The sequence below is a fragment of the Limulus polyphemus genome, unplaced genomic scaffold (genome assembly GCF_000517525.1).
Source record: "Limulus polyphemus unplaced genomic scaffold, Limulus_polyphemus-2.1.2 Scaffold314, whole genome shotgun sequence".
Lineage (NCBI taxonomy): Eukaryota > Metazoa > Arthropoda > Merostomata > Xiphosura > Limulidae > Limulus > Limulus polyphemus.
This window is the reverse complement of record NW_013665924.1, coordinates 469291-479418: the sequence shown is the minus strand read 5'-3', so window position 1 is coordinate 479418 and position 10128 is coordinate 469291. Positions and strand designations below refer to the sequence as shown.

General features: G+C 34.7%; 1 protein-coding gene across 5 annotated transcripts in view; it reads right to left on the bottom strand.

The window, feature by feature from the left end:
- The window catches only part of LOC106457304 (double-stranded RNA-binding protein Staufen homolog 2-like), a 37180-nt gene extending 29052 nt beyond the window's left edge, over positions 1 to 8128 (bottom strand). For 3 of the 5 annotated variants that reach the window (XM_013916695.2, XM_013916697.2, XM_022383167.1), the window contains exon 1: positions 7971 to 8121. The gene's annotated coding sequence lies outside the window, so the exon portion shown is untranslated. Of the gene's footprint in view, positions 1 to 7932 lie in introns of all 5 variants that reach the window. The other 2 variants (XM_013916696.2, XM_022383166.1) reach the window with 2 other exon arrangements.
- Positions 8129 to 10128: the final 2000 nt, after the last annotated feature.

Below are 10128 nucleotides of genomic sequence, written 5' to 3'. Positions count from 1 at the left end.
TGCTCTTTTGTGTTTAGAACAATATATTCTAATTTTTAAAGTATCGAATTGAATTTTTGTTCAATAAAAATATTTCAAATGCGACTGTAGCTTTTTTTCCCCAAAACTTTGTCTTCAAAATAAGGGTGCGTCTTATATTCCAAAAAATATGGTACATACCAATTTTGAACAATTACTTTTATAACAATTGAATTAATCAAAAATCTTGCAACATTAATTGATGTTGGAGCTGGGCAATTAGTTCAATTAACTATAAGCATAGATTAAATCAACTAATTTCATGAAAATAATCAAGTTATCAAAATAAGTGTTTCTGATTTTTACTGTTCTTGGTTATTCCAACTATACAAACAATCAAAATATTACCAATATAATTTCTCATTATTATTTTCAATAATTCAAAATTGTTCAAGCTTTATTGATTAGTGTATAACACATTAAAATAATAAACTAATCAAAATTAGTTTCCAATAATTACTTTCTAAGTTATTTCAACTATCCAAGCTTCATGCGAGAAAAATCAAGTACTTGAATGTAATCGATTAATAGGCCCAATGATTAAATGATTAGTCAGTTCCACTCTTCAACAAGCTCTAACTGATTCTCACAGATAATCAACAGTCCAGCTCTAAAGACATGATACACGTGCATTTCTAACATTGAGAGAATGCTCCTTCTAGAATATTTCTTGTAATATTTCAAACCTCTTAAAATTCTCCTCGTAGCTGTAAGTAAGGTATAGAAAACTTACACCTTACAACAAAAGTTGCAAATGTACCAAAAACATTATTTAATCTTAAATAATATTAAGACACCTATGGACACATAAACTGAGTAAAAAGGTACAAAATCCAATCAAAGATTCAATTTTGACCTAATAAAACATCTAGTATCCAGCAATAGTTTAAGTTTTCAGTACAGCAGGTTAACTCCTATGGCTCTCAGTAATCCAACCAGCATCACTAAAACAGCTTAGTTTCTTCAATATACAATAAAACAACTAAATTAGGCATATTAATAAAAAACAATGGCATATTAGCACATAAATAATGCAGTGTGTTGCAACAGTACAATTATTGTATCATGAAACATACGAAGCCTTTATAACGCATGTTAATTTGAATTTCGATATTAACAAATTAAAGTTTAATGCCAATACATATAATTGTTAGAATTGTCCTTTATTTATTATATTTTCCAACTTACAATAACAACTAACACCACAATTGGGTATCATATACAATCTTTTTCAATTGTTCAGGCTATGAGAGAAGACCACTTTCCCGTTAAACAACTGTTCTTTCAATATAATGGCAAGGGATCCAATTGCTTATTTGTTGTTCTACAACACTGTAATTTCTTGTTCATTACATTAATAACAGTTTCATATAATAGAATCTCTCAAATGAGTTTTACACTAGAATTCCTGTTCCAATATCAAATCAACTTTGCTAAAGTTGGTGTACAACATTCAGATTCTATAGTACTTTCAGCCGATAATGTCATCAAGTCTCTGTGTGTGCATCATATTTACAATATATTCATTGTCTCTTACCTGCCATTTAGTTAAATTTGTTTTAATAGAATGGAATTTATGTTAATCTAGAAAAGAATGGGAGATCATATCTTTACTACTAAAATACCAACATATTTACCTTTAGGCTAAACAGATTACTTGAAATTTACACTTAATGCTGCTGGTATTGTATGACTATAATACTGCTGTAACATTGTTCTTCTGTTGGCACATTCCTTAAAATTATCTGGTGAAAATTAAAAGTCCAGTACATGTAACAAGAAAAAATTAGTTTATTTCTTCCAACTTTGTACACTTTGTAACTTGTAGGTCTAAATAACTTTAAAAATAATGCTCAAATGGAAATACCTCAACTAACATAAAAAATCAACTTTTTCTGTACCACTTAAGCTGACTGATTAAGTAAATGAAAACAAAACACTAACTAAGGACACAGAAATGTGGCAAATTTGATGAGACATGACTCACAGAAGTCTCCTCGCCTTCCAAGAGATTCCAGAATAAGAGATATGGATCAATTTCATACCCATCTTATCAATTTAACTGGAGATAAATCCTGGGAACTGAAGGATCCCAATAAATAAAGTCATTGGCTAGCAGCTCTAAAGGCATTAGTGCAGGCAACATAACACTTCAAGACCCTCACTGAACATAAACTATCGAGATCTGATCGGCCATGGAAGTGAGATATAATAATGAGATGAAATAGTGAAAAGGATTTATTCCGTTCCCTGGCTGCCAGTGTCTTAGGGAAGAAGAACCCATCTGAGAACATAGATAGAATGATAAATAATCCTGTGAACAATCAGCGCAAACCACTTCAGCTGGCAATGTCTGTAGTGCAGCAATAATGAAAATTATATTTTCAGGGAAAGGTGATACATGGTACATGAGGCTAAGGTTGAGAAAGGGCATGTAATGCCACCTTAATATACCAATTAGGTAACTGAAATTATTGTCTGGAACAAAGAACCCAAAGCAATATGAGGAAGCCAGAGAGTACTTGGGACTCAAAGAATTTGACTTGAGTATCGAAAGGTAGTCGATAAGACCACCTTATACAGGGCAATTGTGGAAGATGCAAAATCCTTGTCACAGAGCCAGGTCAAAAAACGAGTTATGGTTGGCACTTCTGATCAAAATGGGTTCAACATCCTCTCAATACACCATTGCTGATATGTGTGCCATTTCAGTTGATAAATGTCCATTGTGGGACTAAGCAAAGACTGAGAAAGATACATGGCAACCTTAGAAATTAAACCCCATTACTGTGCAAAGGACTGCATAACCTCCATGCATGATGCTTGAGCTTCTGGATAACTGGATGTACGATGTAAGATCATAGCTGCCTCAACAGAGATGGCCAAAGAGGAAGTGGTGGGCACTCCTGAAGATACCCCGGAAGTAGAAACCAGGGTTTAGCTGCCAATCCGGTGCTATCAACAAGACCCGATAATGGGTTGGATTGAATCATAGCTATTACCTTGGACAACATACAAATTGGTGGGAAAGCCTAGAGGTGTAATCCCATCCAGTTTTGATGGAATGCATCTATTGTCAAAGCCCAAAGGTGAGATTTCAGAGACCAAATTGCAAGTAGTTGGGTATTCCAATGAGTGGCCCACACACCAATCGTAAGTGTTTCAAAATAAGAGTCAGTCCAACAGAAAATCTCTTGATGCAGTGTACGTTCTGTTGGGAGAATCTGTTTGGGCCAAGACAATTTATCTGCCACCAGAGTCATCACCTGTGGAACATGACAAGCTAGTAGGGTGATATGATAGGAGTGGTCCTAAGAAAGAAGATCCAAGGTTCAAAAACAAAGAGCCCTGGACAAAGTGCCCCCTTGACTTCACTGTAGAATTGAGAAAGTGAAGCCTGATGATTTTTTTCTTTAATAAGCCCAGACCATAAGACATCGCATTTGAACAGCAAGAAGGTCTAAAACATTGTGTAGGGAAGCCTCGTCATCCATGCATAGACCCTGGAATTCCTTACCACTGAGATATGTACCCCATCCCTAATGCAAGGCATCTGTGAAGAGATGGATCTCTGGGTGAGGTGGCAGCAGAGGAACCCACATCTTAGTATTGTTCTAATCTAACCACCCTTTAAGGTCAAAGAGAATGATCCTGAATAAGGAAACTGGGGAATCCAGTGAATTGCTGTTCATGATCCATTAGTCACATAAAGGCCATTAAAGGGATCTCTTGTGTCCTCATTTGAAAGGAATGAGGGATATCAGCGATCTTCACATTCCCAAAAGAAAAATATCATTTGCACTGTGGGGGGAGAAGGAGTAGTAAGAGTCAGACTTCCTGTTCCAGAGCTTGGAGCCAGAAGGGAGTTGTCTGAGCCTACTGAGATAGGTGATGAAAAAGATACCCAGACTGATGATATATTATGTTGGAGTGAGAATAGATGTCTCAGCTCTGATAATGAAGGGTCTTAGTTATTTCTGAAAGTAGAATCCGGGTGCAAAATTCTGCCAATTGACAATATGGTACCAGCAGTAACCAGTTGTCCATGAAATAGTGTGTACACAGACCTAGGGAAAGGAGGTAATGAGAAAAAACTTGTATGAATCGGCAGAACACATATGGTGCCAATAATATTCTGAAGGTCAGAGCCCTGAACTATTGCATCTGACCTTTGTGCACAAAACACAGACAGTGGTGAGATGCCACTGTTATGGAAACGTACAGATAGGAGTCAGTGACATCTAACTTGGACAACCACAACCTTAGTTATAAATAACAAATCTGAGTAAGGAATGACTCCTTTGTGAACTTTGGTGGATTTAGCAGAGAAATCTGTTAGTGAACACTTTTTTTGAGAAAAAGTGATATTATCTGAATGATATGCTTATATACAGTACCAGGATAGAGGGTGCATTGACATAGATGGAGAGTGTCACGTGACAGATATAACCAGGGGCAATTAAGTGGGGAATAAAAGACTGAAGCAAGCAAGAACAAATTCAGACCAATGAGAGATGGGCAAAGGAAGGAAACCCTGGCAGTTGAGCAATAGCTGTAGTGAGAGTGGAGGGATGTTTTAGAATACAGATAGAATAGTCTCCTGTCCCTTGTTGTCACTGACCATCCTGCCACTGGGGAAGTTATTTCAGAGTAGGTGGTCAAGTGAAGATAGCTCCATCCTTAATGATCCTATGCAAGTAGTCTTGACAGGAATTCTGGATTTCTCAGCAGGTTAAGTTTTCACTGTCAAGTTTTTTGCTGAAGTTACTGTAAAGTTATTTGAAGCTAGCTTAACCTTGCAACTGTGTCTCTGCATCAAGTCAGTTCTCAATATGCACTCTTCTTTGATGTCAATTACCCACACAACGTGAGGTATTGAGAAGCTACCTATATGAAAGTGTAACTTAATTTTTTCTCTTGCTGGACCTATTGTTCCACTTGTTGCATCAATCCCTCTTCTTTTTTCATCTCTGGAGGCAATTTTCCATCTTCCATTAACAAATCGGGTTGAACAATTATAGCTATAGAACCAGTGTTGATCAACATGCTGCAACATTTTTCATCTATAAGTCCATGAATTATTTTCCTTATATACTGAAGTTCTTACTTCATTTGGTGTATATGGAATATTCTCAGCTGAACTTCCTATAAATCCAGCAAGTTGGTGTCTAGTTAACTCTCTGTTGTTGCTTTGATCTGGTTGGGCTCAGAGGTGCATCCTCACAATGACGACTTTAATCTACACTTCCCCACAATATGTCCTTTCAAGTTACACTTAAAACACCTATTTTCTCCATTCCATGAAACTAGCTCCCTTACTAATCCTGGTAGTTCTATACTTTTGTCAGCTGGAACCAATGTTTCAACACTACTCAATCTCATGATCCTATAATTTTGAGATGGTGATTTTAGTTAGTTGCCACTTTAATGGATTTTAGTTCCATTGCCAACTGGAAAGCTACCCTTAAAGATATAAACCTACTTTGCTTTAGCCTATTTCTAATATCCTCTTCATGATGACATCCATAAATTGGTCATGTGCCAAAACATCCATCATTTCATGAGGAGCCTCTGGGTAAGGTAATTGGGCCTCTCCAAATCTTCCTCAAGTTCATTTGAGGTCTCTCGTTTTCTCCATACCTTGCTAGACTTGATGCCTACTAATGCTTGGTAGTTGTTACAGCTCTCAACTGGAAAGTTACTTAATGTTGTCAAAGCTAGTCCTTTTAAATGGACAGCAAGGTGGATGGCTTGTTTTTCACTATTCCACCTAATCATTCTGGAAATGATTTCAAACTAAGCATGGTATGACTTCAATGATACCTGCCCATCACAATCCATTGGTTTCTGTATTGGCCTGCTATACTATGGCACTAGATTTGGCAGGTTCATGGCTGGAATAGTCCAGAAAGTTCCTTCAGTAACATATGGTACAGCAGTAGTCATAATTGGTCTTAACCAAATAAGTTTTCCTATTCCACATTTTGTAGATGATGTTTTAGAACTTTTGAGCTGAAGCAGAAAAAAGTTTTGGCTGGTATAATCTATACATTTAATGATTCATTTTCCAGATATTTCATTCTGTAGGTTATGTTCTTTTTTTTACCTTGTTGATGTCTTTCTTTACTTCATTCATGTTTTTTTTTTGTACTTTAATTTTCACTTTGTTAATTTTGTCACCAAATCCACTCCAAACTTTTCAATTTTATTGTTGCAATCTCTCTATCTTCAATGGCTTCATTTAACTTGTCTTCAATAATTTTGTTCTGGTTTTAATTCTTCTTTAAATTCTAAGTGTCTTTTAATTCCTCCCTTAAATTCCTGTCACACCTTTCTTATTTTTTTGTCCTTCTCTTCTTTTAATTTTCAATCTCTTTCTTCTAATTTTATATCACATTCTTCTTTTAATTTCATTCGCTTCCTTTTTGATTATAATAATTTTGTCATTTTAAGATATTGTTTAGATCTCACTACTTGACCTCATGGTGACCATCTTCAACAGCTTTAGTTTATTTCAAGTATATTCAAAGTTCTATTTTACTTTCATCAAAATAATCCCACTTCAGACAGTAGTTTATTTTATCATTAGTAGTTTCTTTAAAATCATCTGGTGGAAATAATTCAAAGTACAGTCCACATGACAGTAAAAACGTTTATTTCCTCCTTAACATTTCTTTACAGGCTTGGACACTTTGTAACTTGTAGATTAAGTAATTTTCAAAATGATGCTCAAATTAAAATAGCTTGACTAATGTAAAAAATACTTACTTGAACAACTTCTTAGCTGGGTATTAAGTAATTGAATACAACCCTGACAATTAATTCTATACTTCACCGATTCACTCTGCTAGCTTGTTTTAGAAATTTCACAAGGCTTGTCCTTCATTAATATTCTCCAATATTCTAAGACTAACTTGATCATAACATGATGCACCTTTTAGTTGACATCTAAACCACATTATAAACTATAGCTTATGATAATATAATCTCTCACAAACTCAACAAATAATAATATCATCCTTAATCATACATTATTTTACTATCCCTTACTTTGGTGACATATAATACTAAATTGTTTATATTCTTCACACTACAGTTAATGTTTTTCACAGCATTTCTATCTAAGTGTCTCATATTAATAACTTAAAATTAGATGTAGTTTACAAAATCATTACAATACATGAACATTCTAAAAACTGAGCAATGTGTAATATCATTGTTAATGTTACACTTACACAAGTTACAGACATAATATTGTCAATTTTAAAGCAAATACTTGGCACTTGCTTCTAATTTAATACACACGTTTATGTTAAATGCACCAAGTTTAATAATATTAATTTTATTATATTTACTTATCAGTACTTTAATCATAACTTGTAGCAACTTTTAAAGTTTTTTCACCTCACCTATGGTTACTACAATCTGAATTTCACCAAACTCGAAGCATGAAAGAAAAACCAGTGCTTTGGAAAAGAGAGAGAACAGGCCTATAATTAATAATTGATTTTTACAATTGTATCAATGTCGGAGCATAAAAAATTTAACACCATAAAGGGTTAATTTCAGACCAAATTACTACTAATAACATTAGTATTACCTAACATTCTTAATCTTAGTAACAATAGTTATTAGTGACATGCGAGATGGTAACAAATTGATTAGCCACGTACAACTACTTAACTTCATCATCAGCACATTAATTAAATGTATTAGAACTATAACTTACAGCTACAACTACAAGTCTCAACATTTTTACTGTGTCACCTAAGCCTAATATTTCGATTTATTTAACTTTTGTAGTAACGGACTAATACTAAGAGCGAGACACTGAAACTATCAGTGGCAGTGAAACTGAGACAGTGACTCAATGAGAGCAAGAAACATTTCCTACTTAATTGTGTAATACTTTACCAAAAATACTATACATTGCAAACATTTCTTCACTTTACCACAGATATCTTTAATCAGTAACAGTCCAGGCAGGTGCAAAATGACTTAGTGAAGTAACAACAGACCACTGAAAGATGGCAAACAATAAAGAAAATGCATTTGTTAATAACCGTCCATGTTCTCCTGTACCCTGAACGCCGACAATACAGCAGTGAGTTGTGGGTAGTTAGATGATGCGCCTCTCGAAAACACCACCAGGCTGCAGACGAATTCTATTATATTTTAAATTTTGCATCAATATAATAAATTCTAACATAAATCGTATTAAAGAAAACAAAGACCACTAACAATCATAGAAGAAAATACTATACGCAATATCGAAGCGTAATATAATAATCGAAAATGCTAACAAAATAAAATATAACATGATGTTTTGGGACAACAAGGGACCTATTGGTTCATCTCGGCTGTCCCATCCTCTAAACTAAGCTAAAACTATTAAGTAAATAAATTAAAAAATAGAATCTCAAAACCAACCCTTATTATTCATATAGTCATCAAGCTTTCAATTAAACTCACATTTACTGCCTCCACAACATCCTAAGGCAACCCATTCCATAGGTTAGGAAAAACAAAACTTAGCTGAAGAATAATAATGGTTGGAGACGGCTTGAATCGGTAATGTAGAAAAACTTTAATATAAGTTTAACATAACAGCAAATGTACAACGTTTCGACAAGGTTTTGTCGTCACTTATATTGAAGTTTTTCTTCATTACCCATTCAAGCCATCTCCAACCATTATTAATCTCAAAGTGGGTTTCTCGTCATCGAATTAGCTGAAGAATGACTCTTAGCCTGACAAAATTTATATATTTGTGTCCCATAGTTCTACTATTCTCACTGTTAAGTATGAAAAATGATTATACATCAACACTAACAATTCCCTTTAAAATTTTAAAAACCTCAATCAGATCTTCTTTTTCAAGAGAAAACAATTTGAGAAATATCAATCTCTCCTCATAAGACAATTCTTCCATCTCAGGAACCGTTTTGCTAACCTTCCCCTGAACCCTTTCCAACAATTCAATGCCCTTCCTAAGGTAAGAAGTCCAAGACTGAACACAATATTCCCAATGTGGCCTAACCAGTGACCTATACAATGTCCCCCAGTGGCACAGCAATATGTCTGCAGACTTACAACACTAGAAACCGGGTTTTGATACCCGTGGTGGGTAGGTCCCAAATAGCCCGTTGTGTAGCTTTGTGCTTAACTTCAAACAAACAAACCTATACAATGAAATTGTGACCTCTTTAGACTTGTATTTAGTATTTCTGTAGATACAACCTAAAATCCTATTTACCCTACCATTTTTTTTCTAGTTGTTGTTGAGGTTGTTAGAATATCTAAGCTTTGTGCAATCGTTGAAATAGGATATAACGTCGTTCCGGGAATGGAAGTTAGGATTGGAAAACATTCATAAATGTAGTTACTCTAGCATACTACACCATTGATATTTTCTCACTATAATTTATTGGTTTTAAATATCTCTCCACGTTCACTCGGTTACGTTTCTCGAAAGCTTCCTTTGCACAGTACTAGCCTACAGACTAGCGTATTCACACCAGTTTCTGATATTTGTTTGTTTGTTGTTAAACAGCTACACAATGGGCTATCTGTATTGTGCCCTTCGCGAATATCGAAGCTCGATTTGTAGCGTTATGATTATTTAGACTTCCCACAGCTGAGCCAACGAAAAGGCCTGAGGGTTGAAAGGAACTTAATCTATATTATAAAACGGCTTGTGTTTGTATATCTGTTTGTCTGTGACTAAACCTTTCCAATTTTTTGACCTCTTACACAGAGTCTTGGATATGCCACAAAGGGATTATAAAACCCTTCAATGTATTCATTTTCCTTTTTTATTTTATTTTATTTTCCCACCTTGCTACTGTGGTATATCATATTATTTCTATCCCCTCGTATTAATATAAGTTTGATTGCAATTAAACACAAAGCTACTTAACGAACTATATGTACTATGTCCATGCAGTTTTCATTCAACACGTTGGTCAAGGGAGTTGTTAAGTAACTTTCGCTCTGGCTATCTATTGTTGTGTGTCAGCCATCGGAGATAACACTTTATCTACCCGTTGGGAAATATCTGCAAATTTGCATTTAGTGTATGAAAATTTACAGCAATTTTCTCCAATTAAT